This window comes from Alexandromys fortis, unplaced genomic scaffold (genome assembly GCF_014885135.2).
Source record: "Alexandromys fortis isolate MF-2015 unplaced genomic scaffold, M_Fortis_MF-2015_v1.1 scaffold_360, whole genome shotgun sequence".
NCBI classification, from domain to species: Eukaryota; Metazoa; Chordata; class Mammalia; order Rodentia; family Cricetidae; genus Alexandromys; species Alexandromys fortis.
The window spans coordinates 360954-374338 of NW_026068238.1; the positions used below are offsets into that span (position 1 = coordinate 360954).

The following is a 13385-nucleotide window of genomic DNA, read 5'->3' on the forward strand; positions in this document are numbered from 1 at the left end:
CATTTCGCTGCTTTGTCCAAAAACTACCTTAAAAGCAGCACCATGTTTAGACATATTAGTGGCACATATTTCCTCTAGTTAATAAGTTACATTTTTGCTTTTTTCATGATATATATAATCTTTTATATAATTTTTCTTTTCTGTTTTCAATCACATAGGTCCTTAGCATATATATAAATGGCTTCCAGTTTAGTGTTTTTATGGCACTCCTGAGTATTAAACAAGTGGGTTTCTGTTTATAGTGCTTCCTTTGGGCTCTTTTCCTTCTGTTTGTTTTATATAATTTCTATTCACCACTTTCTGTTTTATTTTATCTTGTTATAGCATATTATTTTAGAAAACAAAAACAGCACTAAATAAAATTCAAAAACAACACCCCCCAAAAACTTGTAAGTGATATCAAGGAAATCAAGAGCTAAAGCAACATTATATTATATCAACCATCAAAGGTATAGTGATAGAAAAGCATAAATCACCACAAGCTGTGTGGAAAATGTTTCTTGGATTCCTCAGATATGGGTCATGAAGTGTTGGTGTCACAGTGATTTTGATATGCTGACTTAGGATTCTGCATCTAGCCACAAATTAAGTAGGTAAATAATACACATTTTCCTTCCAAATTCAAAGGAGGATCAGTAGTAAAGATAAGTTGAAATATGGTATTAAATGAAGTAAACATAATCTTAGGTTTGGAGAACAAAGCATAAAAAGTGAATTCAGCAGCAGTTTGACTACTTGTTCTCATCTTGAGAATATACAGCGCGTTCACAAGCAATGCTTCAGTCAAGAGAGGCAAATGCAGGGGATTTTAGATGATAAAATACAATTTATATGCTAATCTGAATGAGTGACGTTATTTGTGAATGCACTGTAGCAAAGTGGATTTTAAATTGAAAAAAGAGAAGACATACTAAAATGATTTCAAAGTTACAGAAATTCCAGTCACGTGGACTTGATGCTGTCATACTCCAAATTATCACAGAACAAATGCAGACTTTTCTTCCTTCCTTGATACAACCTGCTAAATTCAAGAGCCTTATGAGAGAGCGTTTAACTGAGTCAAGTACACACTGCATGTCAGAGGGACAGCACCCACAGGATGGAGAGCCCTCACCATGAACAAACTTTCTGGAATGTGTTTGAGCCAGAAGAGGTCATGGGATGGAACATCCCTTTGGAATAGTCAAAAAAAAAAAAAAAGCTGCAATTGAAATCTTAACCAGAATAAGTTCTTTGTGCATATATTATACCAGCAGCCTAGTTTTGATAGCATTTGGGACTGTGTTTTACCTGTCTGGTGTGCTTTCTTAGCTATTTAGAATTGTAATCAGTAATAACATAGAGGCAGGAATGTACTGTTTCACAATCATGGACTTAGAGGTCTTCCTGTGAGACTAGATTTACTAGACAAGGGTTCCACTATTAAACTATATGCCAATGTTGAGAGAAGATGAACAACATTATTCTCCCAAAGAACATCCACATGCTCTTGAGGCACAGTGATGAAAAAAAATGGAAAGTTTTCGTAAAATATGATGACCTGTCACTCTTCAAGATGTTAAGACATTTAAAGATGATTGAAATAATAATAAAAGTTTTTGTTTTCACAGAAAATATGTCTAATAAGAAAATATGGCATAAAACCCATAATGATTAAAATAATAAAGTGATTGTAATTTTTCATTCATACTGTGCCATATTATATGCAAATATTTAATAATTATTATTTTATTTAAGAAACTTTTTTCATTTATTTTATATACCATCCAGTTTTTCCTCCATCTTCTTCTCCTCTTAGCTATGGCAATGAAACAACTGATGGGGAACAAGGATATATAGATTGGAAAGGGAGAAATCAAAGTATTTTTATTTGCAGATTATATGATACCATACACGAGAGATCCAAAAAATTCCACCAGGAAACTCCTATAACAAATAAACCCTTTCAGCAAAGCAGCTGAATAGACATTAACTCACAAAAATCAGTGCCCCCCTACATAAAAATGACAAATGATTTGAGAAAGAAATCACGGAGTCAACCATTTCCACTATAGCCTCAAATAACATAAAATAGCTTGGGGTATCTCTAACCAGGCAAGGAAAAGACCTGTATACCCTGGAAAGTGGTATTTTTGGTGAGGCTGGTCCACAACATATGGTAGCACATCGTGGGGCAAAAAGTGAACTTCAAAACACAGAGAAGTATGGCCAGGAATACAAGGGAGTACATGAGGGACCCCGCAAGATAATTACACCACAGTTGGAGAAGTGAGTAATAAGCACTTGGAAATAAATAGTAGATAATAAGAGGAAAGAAAAAGGCAGGGCAAAAAATTGGGAGTAGAACTGTAAATATTTGTAAATATGGGACAAGAAGATAGTATTTAACTATCTGTACAGTCTCTTAGATGTATTTTGATAGCTAGAATAGCTAAAATGGAGCAGCAACAAAGGCAGAGATATGTAGAGTTTGTAAATATTATATTCTCACCCCATGCTGGTGGCATATCCACTACCACTTTCAGGCTGCTCCTGGACTCAGAGAGGCCAAAGTGAGGCTTCACCTTCACCCCTGCAAGCATCAGTGCTACAGTCACCAAGTCCCAGCCTCTGTTACTGCTGAATGGGTTAGAAGAATGAAGGGAATGTGACATGTGACCCAGCAATGGCCTAGGTTTCTACTGAGATTGTGGCAGTCCACACACATGCACAGTAGCAAGCTGAGTCTGACCCGTGGTGTGCTGTTAGGTGGAGCCAGGAAAGGCAGGAGACAAAAAAAAAGTTTGAAGAGTTATACCTCCCACAGTCAGCACCCAAAGTTGGTCAGTGGATATGCCTAGCTTGTGCCCCTCCATGCAGCCCAGCTTTAGCTGCTATCCAAGTTCCTGGGGCCCTGATCCGACAACCAAGCTGCAAAAAAGTAGCCCCAGGCCAGGCAAGTGTCTGTGAAAATGTAAATTAGCATATTAAGCCTGTCAGCTTGGCAGACTTGCAATTTGGATTAGAAGAAAGATAGTTGTGAAAACCTTATTTAAAATATCCTACGGGAGATCTTGAGTCACTAAAGTGAAATTCTTAGAGGCTACAGTGATTCAAGTTCCAGTAGGCAGCTTACATAAGCTGGCAGACAGATACTTAAACAGATAGAGTATGCTATACAGAAACAGCAAGTGCATTATATTAATTATGATCAGCCTTGGCAAGCATATATATTGCCTACAAAACATACTCCTACAGCAGTATTATGGCAAAATGGTCTGCTTTATGGCTACGTTTTCCTGTTTTGCCAGTTAAGGTATTAAACCCTTATTTTGAAGCAGTAGCTTGCTTAGCAAAGAAGAGCAGGATGGAATCTAGGAGATATTTTGACAGGGAACCAGATATGACCAGTGTTCCTTATACTAAGCAAAAGATTGATTGGTTCAAAATAGTCATTTTTGGGCAATTGTATTTGCTCAATTTCAAAGCCAGATTAATAACCTTTCCCCAGCTGATCCATTATTGCAATTCACACAGCTACATTCCTTTACTTTCCCTAAAGTTGTAGCAAAAGATCTTAAAGGGTGCTATGTTATTTTTTACAGATGGTTTTTTTCCAATGGAAGAGCTGCATATGTGGTTAATGGTGAAGGATGTGTAGTGTAAGCAGAACTCCCTCAGCTCAAATTATTGAGCTGTGAGCTGTTGCTATAGTGCTTCAGCTTTTTTTGCAGATAAGGCATTTAATCTATATACTGACAGTCAATATATATTTAATGTTCTTTAAGTCCTAGAAACCATCTCATGTACTGGGAGTAGCAATATGCTAGTTAAGATGCTGTTCCAGTAAATTCAAAATGCCATACAACAAAGAAGGTCGCCATGCTTTGTAGGGCATATAGGAGTGCATTTAAATATTTCTTTAGCAGAAGATAATGCTTTAGCTGATAAACTTACAAAAATAATTACTTTATTTCAGGTTGAGCTTGCTCAGGGATTACATGCTCTGTATCATTAAAATAGTATAATGTTAAGAAAACAATTTAGATTAACAAAAGAAGTTGTTCAACAAATTGTTAAGCAATGTGATATATGTTCACAGTGTTTGCCTGTACCTCATCTAGGGATAAATCCCTAAGGACTACTTCCTAATCATTTATGGCAAATGCATGTTACTCATATTGTAGATTTGGCAAAAATCAGATATGTGTATGTGACAATTGATATATATTCAGGATTCTTGATGGCCACTGCACAAACTGGAGAAGCCACTAAGCATATAATAACTCATTGCTTAAAATGCTTGTCATATATGAGGACCCCAAAAACCATAAAAACAGATAATGTGTGTGGATGTATTAGTAAAGCATTTCAGCAATTTTGATCCCAATAGAATATCGAACATAGGCAGGTATTCCTTAAAATCCTCAAGGACAAAAAATTGTGGAGTGTACCCTTGGCTTCTTGAAAACACAATGTCAAAAATTAAAAACAGGAGAATCATATCCTCAAATGCCACATAATGACTTGATCCATGCACTCTTTACACTAAACTTCTTAAATATGAATGTCCATGAACAATCTGCTGCAGACAGATTTTGGCTTGATGGCACCAAGATGACCTTTGCTAAAGCAAGGTGGAGAGACCCTTTATGGATTATGGAAAAAACCTGATCCTTTGTTAAGGGTATGTCTGTGTTTTTTCACAGGATGAGGCTCAAGCAAGATGGCTACCAGAACATCCAGTTGATGTGTTCAACAGAAAGGTACCAGCTCCAATGACATCATAGCTGCTAACATTCCCACACAAGAGTTGGAGTTAGAGTGAGTCTTTGTTCCTGATTTCCTTGTACCAACATGCTGTAGGCCTAGGAAATGGGTACCTGAACCAATGTTCCTGAATTATAACATCAAGCTGAGAAGAGAAAGAAGATTATGGTGATGGTGACTTCCAGTCTCTTGATGGACTTTCTGTGCCAACTTCCAGATTAGTGAGTCCTGTTTACTTTGGAACCAGGTGAGAAATACAGACTGAACATTTGACTGTTTTATACTTTTTGACACAGATCTTAGATTGCCAGCGAAGTATTCAGTCTGCTGTTGAAATGTTGAGAGAAAAACAACACTTGGGAAAAAAACAAACAAACAAACAAAGAAACAAAAAACCAAAAAACACTTGTTACAAGGAATGACTGAAGCCAAAAGGTTTTTGCTGCTGCACAGAGACTGGGACTATTGATTAAAAGCAGCTTTGCATTTATTCTCTCACCCATTACAAAAACCCGTTCTTTTGGTTAGAATGGATTTAAGAGAATTGTGATTTGACAAATTGTGTTATGGTATTGACTTGTTAATGCTTTATTTCACTATAAGATGTTAATGATTAGAAAAAGATTAGAACTTGTCTAAGAAAAGTTTGACAATACCGATGAGTTCTTGAATTTGACATTTGATAAGACAAATTTAGATTTTGATACAAATGAATACTGTTAAGAAACACTTTAGACCAATTCAAAGTAGGCATTCCCAACCCTGGTGATCCTCCACTCTTGTAATTAGGCGGTACTATGGCCATAGCACAACGTATTATCTGCTTGCTTACCATTAGCTAATTGCTAATGAACTCTCTTGACAGGCACTTGGCTCAGAGACACAGAGCCCAGAGGTACTTTCTCCCTTAACCCTTTGATTACAGAGGTCAGGAGTCAGTGATGGGTTTGATCCTTTATCCTCCCAGGCATCCAAGACATGAACATGTATGATTGGAATGCATGTGCTGAAGATGAGTAAGTCTGGGAAATGGGAAAGTGTTCACCTAAGGCAGACACTATCATCTGTCCTGTTTTAGAAGCACAGGCTTTGTTAAAATCAATAAAAAGGGAGGAATTGTGGAGGCCCAAAAATGTGAGTCTATTTCTATGTTGACCAAAGGTCAGAGAATTAGAACTCACCTCTATTATTTCAAGGTTATTGTGTTTCTACTTCAAACAAGGGTTCTACCTAGATTTAGATCAGAGAGTTCTGCTCTCTCAAGGTTATTGTCAACAGTTGTGGTTAATATCCAGACTTTGTATTTTAGGAATAGAGAAGTAGATGTTTTTACCTCAAACAAAAGTCTAAGGATCCATCCAACTAAGGTTCTAGTTCATTTAAGAAGAAAACATTAGATTCCTCCAAGGGAGCGGTTTGCCTACAGAATATTTTGGACTAGGGTATGAGTATGGCTTGTTTTATACAAGTCATTTTAAATAGAATGTTTAACTATAGATGTAGCCCACAATCTTCAACTAGTCTGTTATTTCCTTGTATCATGTTAAGGCAGTATTTTTTTGGTCTTACTTCTACTTTTTGGGGTCAGGGGTATTTTAAGCAATTGGAAATTAAATGTGGGTGATTTCAGTACTCACTGGAGCTCCCTTCCAGTAATAGTCTATGTTTCCTGTTTTGTTATTTTTAATTTGTGTCTTCATATTCTCAATTAAAATTTCTAAATCTCCATGTTCCTACCCTAGAAAGTGGTATTTTTGTTGAGGCTGGTTGTGACACTAGTATGATGAAAACTTTAAGTCATTGAAAAAAGATATTGAAAAGATATTAGAGGAAGGAAATATCTCCCATGCTCATGGGTTGGTAAGATGAATAGAGTAATATTGGTAATTTTACTAAAAGAAATCTATAGATTTAATGCAATCCCTATCAAAATTTCAACATAATTCTTTACAGACCTTGAAATGACAGTTCTCAGCTTCATATGGAAAAACAAAAAACCCAGAATAGCTAAAACAATCCTGACAATAAAATAACTTCTGGAGGTATCGTCATCCCTTACTTCAAACTACAGAGCTATAGTAATAAAAACAGCATGGTATTGGCACAAAAACAAACACATTGATCAATTGAAGATGAACATAAATCTGCACAACTAGGAACACCTGACTTTTATAAAGAAGTCAGAAATACATTCTGATAAAAGGCAATATCGTCTATAAACAAGCTATCTTTCTTTCATTATACATACCCGTTCAAGTTCCTACTCCCCCATTTCTCCCATTCCCTCCACTTACCCTTATAACCCAGCCCCATCCACTCCAAAGAGAGGGTAAGGCACATTACTTTGGGGAAGGTCCAACTTATATCCAGGCTGAGCAAGGTATCCATCCAAAGGGAATAGGTTCCCAAAAAGCCAGTACAAGCAGTAGGGATAAATCCTGGTCCTACTGTAAACGGCCCATCAGTCTGTCCAGCCATGCAACTGTCAACCACATTCAGAGAAACTAGTTTGGTCCTATGCTTATTCCTTCCCAGTCTGGTTGGTGTTGCTGAGCTCCCATTATCGCAGGTAGACTGTTTCAGTGGGTGTCTCCATCATGGCCTTGACCTCTTTGCTCATATTCTCACTCCTCTCACTCTTCAACTGGACTTTGGGAGGTCAGCCCAGTACTCCAATGTGGGTCTCTGCTTCTGTTTCATCAGTTGCTCGATGAAGGTTCTATGGTGATATTTAAGATACTCATCAGTCAGTCTGACTACAAGGCAAAGCCAGTTTGGGCACTCTCTCCTCTATTGCTTAGGGTCTAAGCTGCTTGGAATCTTTTGGCTTAACCTGAAAGAAATATTATTTGAGTGATGTCTCATCCAGAAGTTTTTCATCCACCTGTGTACTGACATGGAGTCAGCTGTGTTCGTGGCCATGGCCTATGATCGATGTGTGGTCACCTGTAATCCTCTTCACTGTACATTGGTATTGTCAAAGAAGGTAGTATTCATCATTTGCTTGGATCACCCTCCTAAGACCTTTGGTCTTTCTTATCTTACAGTTACCATTTTGTGGGCACCATATAATTCCCCACACATATTGTGAGCACATGGGCATTGCCCACCTGCCCTGTACCAGAATCAAGGTCAACATCAAATAGGGCTTGTTTACCATTGCTAGCCTGATATGTGACATCATAGCCATTGTCGTTTCCTATGTCCAGGTCCTCTGTGCTGTGTTTCAACTCTCTACTCAGGACGCCTGGCTCAAGACACTTAGCACCTGTGGCTCTCATGTTTATGTCTTTCTTTCTTTCTTTCTTTCTTTCTTTCTTTCTTTCTTTCTTTCTTTCTTTCTTCCTTGACTTTTATTGAGCTCTACATTTTTCTCTGCTCCCCTCCCTGCCTCATGCTTTCTGTCCATGCACCAGCACTTTTTTCTGATATGTCCCATCGATTTGGCCGAAAATTGCCCGGTACATCTACATTCTTCTTGTCAATTTTTATGTTGTCAGCTAACCTGCTCTTAATCCTGTTATTTATGGTTATAACTAAGCAGATCAAAGAAAGGGTAGTTATGGACATCAGAAATAAACTATAAACATTTAGATGTATGAGGTTAAGAGAGATACATAGAAAAAACTGGACCTTACTTTTTACAAGCTAATATAAAATTCTGATATCTAAAGAAAAGGTTATTCAATGTGTAAATTTATGAAAAATTTTACTTTTAATAATGAGGAAAATAAGCTCCCAATTTTTAACATGGACAGTAGCTCCAATTATGTACAAAAAATGTTAATCATTGTATGATGAAGTAGCATTTACATGGAAAATCACATGAAACTAGCAGAAGTGACTAGCTTAGTAATAACAGGTATTTACAGAATACATGAGTGACTTTCACTTTTCAGACTTTGTGTTAATATTTTTCCTTTTCTGTGCATCATGTGCATTTGTGTGACTGTGTCTGTGTTCCTGTGTGTGTGCACATGAACATAGGTGCGTGTTCATATCTGTTTGCACATAAATGTATAGAGGCCAAAAATTGATGCCTGTTGTCTTCCTCCATCACCTTCAAGCTTATTCTTTGAGGCATGCTCTCTTTCTGAAACTGGTACTCTTTCATCTTTCTAGAGTGTTTGCTCAATGAGCTCCAGGAATCTTCCTGTCTCTGCCTCCTACCCACCTCCCAGTACTGAGGTTACAGATATTGATCATCACAACAGGTTTCTACATGGATGCTGGAGTTCTGAGACGAGGTCCTCATGTTTGCACAGATGTAATTGTCTTGATATTTCTTAAGAGATGACTCAATCAAGACAGTGAGTTGAATTCTTATTTCTGAAATATGGAACAATCACTGCTTAGTAACCTTTTGGTCACCAAACAAGCTCAGACAGTAATTTCATTTGGAATAATAGAAAGGATGTCAATTGTGAGAAACTGAGAGATTAATAGACACAGGAAAACTCTGTAGTCTGAAGGGATAGAAGCAGCCAGGAGGATAAAGAACACACAAGGTCCTTTTATCAAGGGATAAAGATGTATTTGTGTGTATGTGTATGTGTGTGTGTGTGTGTGTGTGTGTGTGTGTGTGCATCTCTGTTTGTATAAGTGTATACCATGAAGATTCTGATGCCTATAGTGGCCAGAAAAGGGTGTTGGGTCTCCTTGTTTTAAGTTACAAGGGTGTGAAACATATGATATGGGCATTGGAAACTGACTTCTAGGCCTTTAGAAGCTCTCTTAAACACAGAACCATCTCTCAAACCATCTCTCATAGAGTTTCTTTCTAAAGAAAACAAAAACAATGTTAATACAAGGTAACAAAGGTGGGTGCTAAGACCAGAGTATAAAGGTAGGAACAGATGGTTTGTATTTTGCTCATGACAGCATCTGGCAGGTGCGACTTGATTTAGTGTTAGGAGCTGAGAGAATAGAAAGCGAGGAGAAGAGTAACAATTCGACAAAGTTAATGTTTATAAGAATGAAAGAGAAAGAGGTAGGGAAGACATTTTAAGTAAAACAAAATACATCAAAACCACAGAAAACAACATGCAGCTTTTTCACCTTTATTTTTACTAAAATATTTAATGAATGTGTAAATGGTAAGTAAATATACTACACAATATGTTCATAAATTAATAGACTTGGTTTCTTGATGAGTATTTTAATAATTATATAAACATGTCATTAATATTGCACATTCATATTAATATTGCACATTCATATCTATAATATATGAGGATAATTAACATCATATAACTGAATACAAGACTATTCCTTATCCCAGTGAACAACTTAAAATACACAACTAGGACATGTCAAAAATTTAGAGCAAAAATACGTGTGTACACTTTATATATAATAATCGACACAAGGTACTACTATTAAGAAAATTGAGCTCCAAGGTGTAAGAAAGGAAACAGCACTCCACAACAACATGAAATCAGAAACAGTAGCTATCCCCAACACCATGAAATTAAGACATAACAGCTATCCCCAACACCATGAAATTAAGACATAACAGTTATCCCCAACACCATGAAATTAAGACATAACAGTTATCCCCAACACCATGACATTAGGAAACAACAGCCCTTCACAACACCATGACATTAGGAAATATGCAAATAATACAAAGCAAGCACTATTGCTAATGAGACAGCAAGTGATTATTTCCTGACCACTTAAGTTTTCCAGAAGTATACATGGTATTTCAGGTAGTTCACTTTTTTTAAAGTTAAGATTTAGATTTTAAGCAATGTACACAGCCATTAATTTTTGCACACATGCACACACACGGGGGGGGAGAGGGAAAGAGGGAGGAAGGAAAAGAGAGAGAGAGAGAGAGAGAGAGAGAGAGAGAGAGAGAGAGAGAGAGAGAGAGAGAGAGAGAGAGAGAGAGAGAGAGAGAGAGATTGGGAGCAGATGGGGATGGAAGCCAGAAGGATCAGGGGATCAGGCTTGGGGACATGGAAGAGGAAACTGTAGGGAGAGACAGGAGCAGAAGGGGAGTGCTGTGGAAACCTAGTACACTGGGAACTTACTGGAATCTATGAGGGTGACCCTAGTGAGGACTCTCTAGGACTCTCTTAGCAATGGAGGATTCAGTTGGAATTGTCCCTCATTTGTACCCAGGCAAGGTTTCCAGTGGTGGAACTTGGTTGCATTTGTTTGAACTGTTGGCCTAGGGCATCCCATGGAGATACCTGAACAAGCTAAGTAGAAGATTCTCTATGAAAACTGACAGCAGGGCCTCACTGCTGAGGACAGCTTTTACAAAACTCATTCAAGGTAGAGAGATCCAGTTGGTGCCTGATTAGACTCTTCATCTCTACATTCCAGACTCTTTGGCATGAGAATGTACTCTGCAGACTACTGAAAGAGAAACCTGGACACCCCCACCCCCATCCTTGCCCAAACACACCTGTAATCTCTTCTGGCTGCAGAATGTGTTGGAGGCAGTTGTGGTACAGAACTTGTGGGAATGGCCAACTAGTGTTGTTCTGGTTAGCTTGAGGCCCACGCCACTAGAGGGAGCCCATGGCCCACACTGCCTGGATGGTAAGGCACTAGAGACTGAACAGTCCAGAAATCTAGGATAGAACCAAATAGGACGAATATGTATATATCACAGAGAAGAAGCAGCAAGCTTGCGGTCTGCAAGATCTGCACCAAGTCCTCTGCGATTACATGATGGATATCAGCTTGGTGTTTTTGTGGGACTCCTAACAGTGGGAGCGGGTGCATCTCTGATTCTTTTTGTCTGCTCTTTGTACTTTTTTTTTCCTATTGGGTTACCCACCCTCCATATGAGGGCTTTTGTCTTGTCATATTGTATCTTGTTTTGTTCTGTTTGACTGTTGTCTCTTTGAGACCAGTTGTTATCTGAAGAGGAAATGAAGGAGTGGATCTAGGGAACAGGGAAGGTGAGGTCTGGGAGGAGTGGAGGGAGAGGAAACTGTGCTCAGGATGTACAGTATGACAGCTGAATCTATTTTGAAGTAAAAATATGTAAAAGTACACTAGAAAGTAAAACAAAAATTGAAGACTTTTAAATGACTTAGTTTCAGCTAAATTTCTATTTTCTCTTTGATATGACTTACTTTAGAAGTAGACAGTACAATAAGCAATCAGATGTTAAGAATATTTTAGGAATGACATTATACAATTCAAAATGGAATTATAAAGGGCACTATGTGTTGCTTTGATGTCAGAAAAATGAATAGAAATTACAAGGATATATTTGAAAAGGTGATTGCAAATTTGAGACTACGACTAAAAAACTTACAAAAATTAAGGGACCTAAAAGCTAAAAATAAAATAACTACATAGATGACGATATTCCTTTGAAACAAAATTCAAAAGAGATTGAAGACTCCTCGGATGGGTTTTGAACCCATAGGATTCTGATGGCATGATCCAGCTCTCAGAGACTCTCAGTCCCTGAACAGCCTGACCTCAGCTAGCTTCTCAAGGGAGCACCCTTCTCCTCATAAGGTCTCCATCTTGAGAAGATTGTAAACCAAAACACTGGGGCTGCCTGTGGCTGTGGGAAGAGGCAACACTTTGTCTTGCTTGGTAAGGGAGCCCACATCTTATACATGTGTGCTGTCTCCCACTAGAACGTCTCCAAACAAGTGAGGTAGCCTGGCACGGTGGGCCCAGGGGAGTTACTGGAAGTTCTAGAAGACAGTAGTAGCTACAGCTGCAGCACAGGTAAAAGCATCGTCACCTTGCTTCATCTCCAGCTGTCATATGTATGGGAAGGCCCTAGACAAGGCAGGGTCCAGACCTGTCTGATAAGAGTCTCGATGAGTGCCTGGTGTCCAAAGCTGTGGCCTCTACTTGACATGCCAATGTTGAATCTCAGTGATCTCTTGGATACAATTGGCACGGCTTTAATGGAGAGCCCTTAGCAATGACCTTGTACTATAGGCTGCAATATATGTGCTAATATAGCTTAATGAGTCAGATTTTGAAAGTCTGTTAGTGTTTTTCAGTTGGAGGATAGTATGAGTGAAAAAGAGTCAGCCTTATTTTGTTCAAAGAGAGTCAAGTCTTCCACACGTGTTACAAGTTTCACAATGCAGTTCATTGTGAAATTATAAGTTTATCCTGAAAAGGTAGTTTTCCTAAATAAATGTCAGTAAAGGATTCTTAATTGATTCTCCCATTTGTCACCTAACTAAATAGGCACTGTGTGCTTGGAACTATGATCTTACTGGCCTCACTTTCAACTACACTGAAAGGTACAGACTCAATTCATACTGCCTTATAGAATAATTCAGTTTTGTTTGTATGATTGACATCATGTCTTTTATTTGCATTCAGATGTTAGAACCAGAACTATCCCTGTGCACAATAACAATTAAAATGTGTTCCCTCCAAGTTTGAGTAAGACCTCGCCATTAGGCATTTCACTCAGCCCCTCCTGTCAGTCACACTGATATCATTACTACCATCACAGCTTTTGTAGACAAAGAAAGTAAAACTCCTGAAATAATTTTTTCAAATCCATTAATAATTGGCAGAATGAAGTTGTAGATATGGGTTTTTTCTAGACTCAAACAGTGTGGTCATCCATCATAAATGAATTGATCCCTAATGGCCCAAGTGGAACAAAGGAATTTGCATGATATTAG

At 38.0% G+C, this 13385-nt stretch overlaps 1 pseudogene; it reads left to right on the forward strand.

The window, feature by feature from the left end:
- The first annotated feature begins 5546 nt into the window (after nt 1-5546).
- Nucleotides 5547-8289, forward strand: LOC126493919 (olfactory receptor 52E1-like; annotated as a pseudogene).
- Nucleotides 8290-13385: the final 5096 nt, after the last annotated feature.